A 6208-nucleotide genomic window follows, 5' to 3' on the forward strand; every position below is an offset into this window, starting at 1 on the left:
AATTAACCCCTAGGGTTCTTATTCTGAGAGAAAGATCCTAAAGGGGAAGGATGGACTCAAGAACAGAACATGCAATCACCCTGCACTGAATGTAAGAGCTAATGGCACTTTATTTTGTTCCCTAAGCTGGAGAAAACCAGCATAATAGAGTATGATATGCAACATTATTGAAAAATGCCCATTTCTTTTCCTAATGAGGTCTAAAACTCTCTTTAAAGTAAGAATGATGAGTAAGCAGCAATGCCTGTCCCCCAAGCCCTGGATTAGTTACCAGGAGCCTATCATAGCTCAGAATAACTTTCCTTAGCAATGCTGGTGGATGTTATCACAATCTTAGACAGCTCTTCCTCATGGGGATTTCGCATATTCAGAACTTTTGCAGAACAAAATGAAATTTTCTATCACAGAAAAATAAAGAAAAAAATATTCATCACCAGCCAGCCTCAGTTAGTAACATGACTATCCATTTCCAAAAACTAATCAAACTGAAAAATCTGCTTTTCCTTGATTTGTTTCACCAATTTTTCTTCTTTCCTCTTTTTTTCTTTCACTATTTTATGGATTGAAGCAGAATGTCATTAATAAAACTGACTCAGATTTACATGCTACCACAAAATGGAGCTTCTGGGTTTATTGGTATTTCATTATTACCATTTCTCAAAGGAGTTCTTGTTTCACACAGGATGTTGCTTTTAAAACACAAAGCAAAAAGAACGCCACTTACTTTTCTCTCTTGATGTCCATTTGGCCCTTTGTGTTTTGAGTATTATTGAAATTCAGTGTTTCCTGATACTGGTTTGGCCCTTGCTGTCTACCATCACTTTTCCCTCAGAAAATAGCTGAGGTGTGAACAAAGTGCAGGGTGACACAGAAGGAGGGTTGCTGAGGTTGTTGGTGCTGGGGGTAGGAAACAGACATGACAGTGGAGGAGACCTTGCTACTGCAGGTAGAGCTGCTGGCTGAGAAAGGGTACTTGGTAGGAGAAGCAAGGGCTTTCCAACAGTGGGAAATGGAGCCAGAGACACAACCCTGGAGGGCACTTCAGGATCAGCTGAGTGGTACATGGCACCAATAGCCAATTCTCCTCCACTCCTGGTCACCCACAGGAGTAACCGTCCCTGCTCCTCTGCTAGGTGCTTGCATGTGATCAAGGAGCCATGTGTGACTCTTCAGGCAGAAGCATGTAAGCACCCATGGCCAGGAGCTCCAGAGACTTCACACTGAAAGGACAACAGCCTGATTGGTGGCCCTCCCTCCACCTGGGTTCCTGAGACTGGACTGAGCAGAGCCTCCCTGCCACACACACAAACACACACACACACACACACACACACACACACACACACACACACCTTGGCATGGGAAGTCTATCTTTACTTTTATCCACTGTCTCAGTTTGCCAGGGCTCGTCTGACAATGCCCCAGAACTGCTTATTTAAGCCCCCAGGTTGACGGTTCTATCATGTGCCTCTCTGACAGTGATCAGATCAGGAAGGAAAGGCTTGGCCCTGTGGACCCAGTCCTTAGCAAAAGGGCACTGACCATCACTAGCCAAAGCCAATTAGTCTATGGGGTGCAGCAGTGCTCCAAAATGTATTCACCAAATACAATGAATGTGCCACACTAATGAAAGAGGTTGTGGATGTGGGAGGAGTGGAGTGAGGTGGTTGGGGGTATATGGGAACCTCTTATATTTTTTGAATGTAACATTTTTGTGATCTATGTATCTTCAAAAAATACAACTAAAAAATTGATAGGGGTGGGGGTGGGGAGTGGGGTATATGGGAACCTCTTATGTTTTCTAATGTAACATTTTGTGTGATCTATTAACTTTGAAAAAAGATAATTAAAAAATAAAAAAATAAAAAGAAACCAGTAATTAGAGCTCCACCGACCCAGGGCTTACTGTGAGCCACTATATGCACACTAAGCACATTCATTCTCTTAAGTGGTCCATGAGGTCAGTTCTGTTTGATCTGTGTTAGAATGGCAAAGTGAGACAGAGAGGCTGTGACTTGTGATGGCTCCACAGCTAGTCACCACAGAGCTGATACTTCCACCAAGGACTCCTCTGCCGGGGCTGCCAACCAACACACTGACTACTGTTAACTGTGCTCCAAGGAAATTGATTTAGGAAGAATTTGATCAGCTTTAGTACAGAGTTTGATCAGCTGTATTACAGAATTCACCCTCTTTATGACCAATGATCCCAAGGTCAGAGAAACTGCTCCTGGAGCCCTGGAGCTGATCAGATACCAGTGCCCATAATCCCAATACCATGGTGTGAACATTGGTTCAAATAGACTTTGAAATGCCTTTTGCTGTTCTTGTTGCTTTTAAGGCTCTTTTCTTTAGATTTTAATTAATATTTATTTCAGTTGCATAATTTCCTTTTGGCATGAACAAAGCCCCAGGACTTGAATTTGCCTGTAACCTCAGCTAACCAAAACTGCCCTGAAATGCTTTAAACACATAAAATCCCATTTGAATGCATGCGTTCTAAAGACAGTTACCAGACATTGTATGTCCTCCCATGGCCCACTGGGTGGACTGTGGGAGAGTGTGGGCTATAATGGGGACCATTGACCATGAGGTGCAGCGGTGCTCAGAGATGTATTCACCAAATGCAATGAATGTCTCATGATGATGGAGGAGATTGTTGCTATGGGGGGAGGAGAGGGGTGAGGGGAATAGGGGGTATATGGGGACCTCATATTTTTTGAATGTAATATTAAAAAAATAAAGACAAAAAAAATAAAGACAAAAAAAATAAATAAATAAAGACATTTCCCATTTTCCAGGAGGCAATAAGGCATTCAAGCAGCAGTCAGCGACTTTCTTTCTGGAGGGCCAGGGGGGAACTCTTCTGGCCCTGTGGGCTCTGTCGTTATCACTCAACCCCAACATCCTGCACAGGAACGTTAGAGAAATGAATGGGTGTGGGTGTGTTCTAATAAAACTTTATCAAAACAGGCAGGCGGCCAGATTTGGCCTGCAGGCCTTAGTTTGCCAACCCTGTCATATAGAAAAGTGTGCTTATGGCTCATTCCTGATGTCCCACCAAGAGATAGAGCCCTGGTCACTTCTTACCTCGGGGCCCCTCTCTGGCCCTTGTTCAGTTAGCCCTGGAAGGCGGGGCCATATATCAGACTGCCAAATTCTGGAAGGAGACACTGAGTCTTCAGGCACACTCTGCCCTTCTCCCTCTTGGGCCTGGCCTGCAGGGGGCAGGGGCTCTGCTCTGCATTTCTACCACATTTAAGCTTCAGAATCCACAAGCCCCACTGTGCAGTCCTCAGCAGTACCTTCCATCAGTGACACCCCATCGAGGAGCAGGCTACAGTCCACCTTATGGAAAGGGACTCCTCAAAGGTACAAACAAAACGGTGTAGTGTGAACTGTCTTTGTTATTCTGAAAATCCAGATGAATTTTATATTCTCTAGATAAAGAAGATTTGAACAACTTCATACACCAAGAGTCTTGGCTTTTTGACTATTATCTCATGATGGCCATCAACTCACTGGCAGTATCATAGGCACCGTAGACTCAAAATGTAAACTCCAATTAGTAGTGAAACTATTTACAGTTGTTCAAAAGCTATTGCTCACAGGAAGAAAACAGATGAGGTGTGTGTTTACAGAAGGTCAGGAACCCTTCCGTTCCACCCCCCTCCTGTTTTAATGGCCAGCAGAGACAGGTACCTTGTCAGACGGCCCCAGAAGTCACCTTCCTCCATCCAGTTCTTCCACACGCTAGAAGCCAGGCAGAGGGGTACCTCAGATTCAAGAGACATCCCGGGGGGCAGGCTGAGGGCCATGGTTGCTTCAACTGGAAACTACGCTTCTGTGTGTGAAGTGAAGCTCATGAGACTCAAGGGGCCTCCCATCAGTACTCGAGAGAGAGTTGACCTGAACTGGGGACTCACCTGGGCACCACTGATTGTGGGTAGCTAGGAGAAGAGGAGGAGGCATTTTGTGGGATTATTTTATACACCATTAACTTCCTTTCCAATGGAATCTGTGTTCCACGTTATGGGTTGAGCTGTGTACCCCAAAAAGATACCTTGAAGTCCTAATCCTGGGTACCTGGGAACACGAACTTTTTGCAAAAGCGTTATTGCAAGCAGAATCATTTAAATTGAATGAGGCTGACTGCAGTGGGTGGACCCTTAGTCCAGGATGGCTGGTGTCTTTAGAGGGGGGGTGGACACAGACAAAAGTGGGGGGCGGGAGCACCATGGGAAAAGAGACATAGGGTGACTGAGGAGGCACTGAAAACCGAAGGCTTGCTGGCCAAGGGACAGGCGCCCCAGCGGCCAGGACTGACACAACAGCACGGCCCACGCACTTGCGGCTTAAGCCTGCCGGGCTGAGAGAGCCATTTCTGGTGTTTTTAGCCACCCAGTTCATGGCACTTGTGACAGCAGCCTGAGAAAAGTGAGGTGTCCCTCTTCTGGCAGTCCCATCCCTCCAGGAGTCCTGAGGGATAGCCCAGGTGCCCAGCTGTCTGCAAGGCTGAGGGTCCCCAATCAAGGCTTTTATCTAATCAGATGCCCTGAGGAACACCCTGGGGACGGACAGAAACAATGTTGAAAAGAAAGGAATGGGTGACCTGGACAATTCTGAACACCCTTCTCTTCCTTCCTTCCGCCCTCTCTTGGGGGCTTCGGCTGCTTAGACCCCCGAGGTCTTCCCACCACGCACACCTTCCCAGAGGGGCCAGACGGTGCAGACCTATTCCTGGTTCTCCTTGTCGGTGGGAAGGCAGCCCGAGGGTTCCAGTGGCCCAGGACCGTCCATCAGCCTGGTTGCTTATTCACGGCCGCGGGAACCACCGCACATACTGCTCAGAGGGCCGCATCCTGCACACTGGATAGCCTCGGGGCTCCCTCTCTAGACTGTCCGCGCACCCCCGGATTGCTGCAAGGCCCCTCCAGCCCGGGGGAGGGGTGCCACTGTGTCTCCCAGTACTAAAAGCTCTGCTCTTTTGGGACCAGACGCCCATCTCACCGACCCTGCTGAGCAGCCCCTGCCCCCACCACTCCCAGGCGCCCCATGGAGTCTTCCTCCCTGGTGAGGACTCCCTCCTTGCCCGCCCCCCACTTGACCTTCCAGGTAGCCCTTTCCATCTATGATGTCCTGCTCCCACCCCCACAGAAGCATCCCCCACCCTGCCCGGGTCCCGCCCCCACGCCCTTGCTTGGCCCCCAGATCCCTTCCACGCGGTGCCGCTGGGTGTCCAGTCCCCGCTCCAGGTGGCACAGCCCTGCCCCAGCCCCTCCCTGGCAGGGGAACCCTGCCCCCAGCACCGCCTAACCCTCGCCGCGAGGTGCCGCCCCTCCCGCCTCACCCAGGCCTGGCGGGAGAAGTAGCTGCGCTCCTTGGGGTCCAGGCGCCGCTGCGGGACGTAGCTGAAGGCGGACTGCGCGGAGATGGGCGGCGGCCCGGGCTTGCCCCGCAGCATGGCGGCGGTGATCTCCTCCTCATCCGCCAGGCCGCCCGCGTCCAGCTTCTCCGCCCAGGCCATGTCGGTCCCACCCGGCCGGGGGCCCCGCCCGAGTCCGCCTCCCTGGCTGCCCGGTGCCCGCGTTCAGCAGTTGCCGGGGAACCGCGGTCTCGCGTCACAAAGCTGGGCGGCGGGCGCAGGGCTGGGGCGCAGGGCCAGGGGCGCAGGGCGGAGGGCGCAGCTGGGCTGGGGATGGGACCGTGCCCTCCCGTCTCCTTGCGGGTACCTGGAGGGCCCACTTGAGACACAAGGAGTCGCGTCTGCTGGAATGGGGGCCTGCGCCAGATTGCCCTTGCCCTTGCCCTTGCGCTCCCGGAGGGTTCCAAGCGGGCTGTCCGGTAGAAGTGCAGGCCACGCCACCGCGGCATCTGAAACTCTCCAGGAGCCGCGGAACAGTAGTGGAAGACTCAGTGGAATTCACTGCCATGGTATATTAACACAGTGTGTCTGCAGCAGCATCATGTCAACGTGCAAAGAGTTGGTTTTCAGCGCCTCGGTCACCACGAGGGGCCACCGCTCAAGGTCCTGGCAGGTGCTGTTTTGCAGCGGCACAAATCGAATCCATTCAAGTGGTATCTGGAAAAACTGAGCTGTTCCGCAGCGCTCTGCTGTTTCTTGAGTCAAATGCTGGTTCAAGAGGTGTGTTCCTTCTGTCGAAAATTTGCTTAACTCTCAAGCCTGGGATGTGTGTGTATGAGTAAA

The 6208-nt window shown here is 50.8% G+C and overlaps 1 long non-coding RNA gene across 1 annotated transcript; it reads right to left on the bottom strand.

Annotated features, from left to right (window-relative positions):
* Positions 1-2770: 2770 nt before the first annotated feature.
* Positions 2771-3913, bottom strand: LOC131275215 (uncharacterized). The gene is made up of 2 exons (XR_009182624.1): positions 3703-3913; positions 2771-2908 (listed from the first exon to the last, which is right to left on the bottom strand). It is a non-coding gene; the product is annotated as an uncharacterized lncRNA (long non-coding RNA).
* Positions 3914-6208: the final 2295 nt, after the last annotated feature.

This window comes from Dasypus novemcinctus, chromosome 22 (assembly GCF_030445035.2).
Source record: "Dasypus novemcinctus isolate mDasNov1 chromosome 22, mDasNov1.1.hap2, whole genome shotgun sequence".
NCBI classification, from domain to species: domain Eukaryota; kingdom Metazoa; phylum Chordata; class Mammalia; order Cingulata; family Dasypodidae; genus Dasypus; species Dasypus novemcinctus.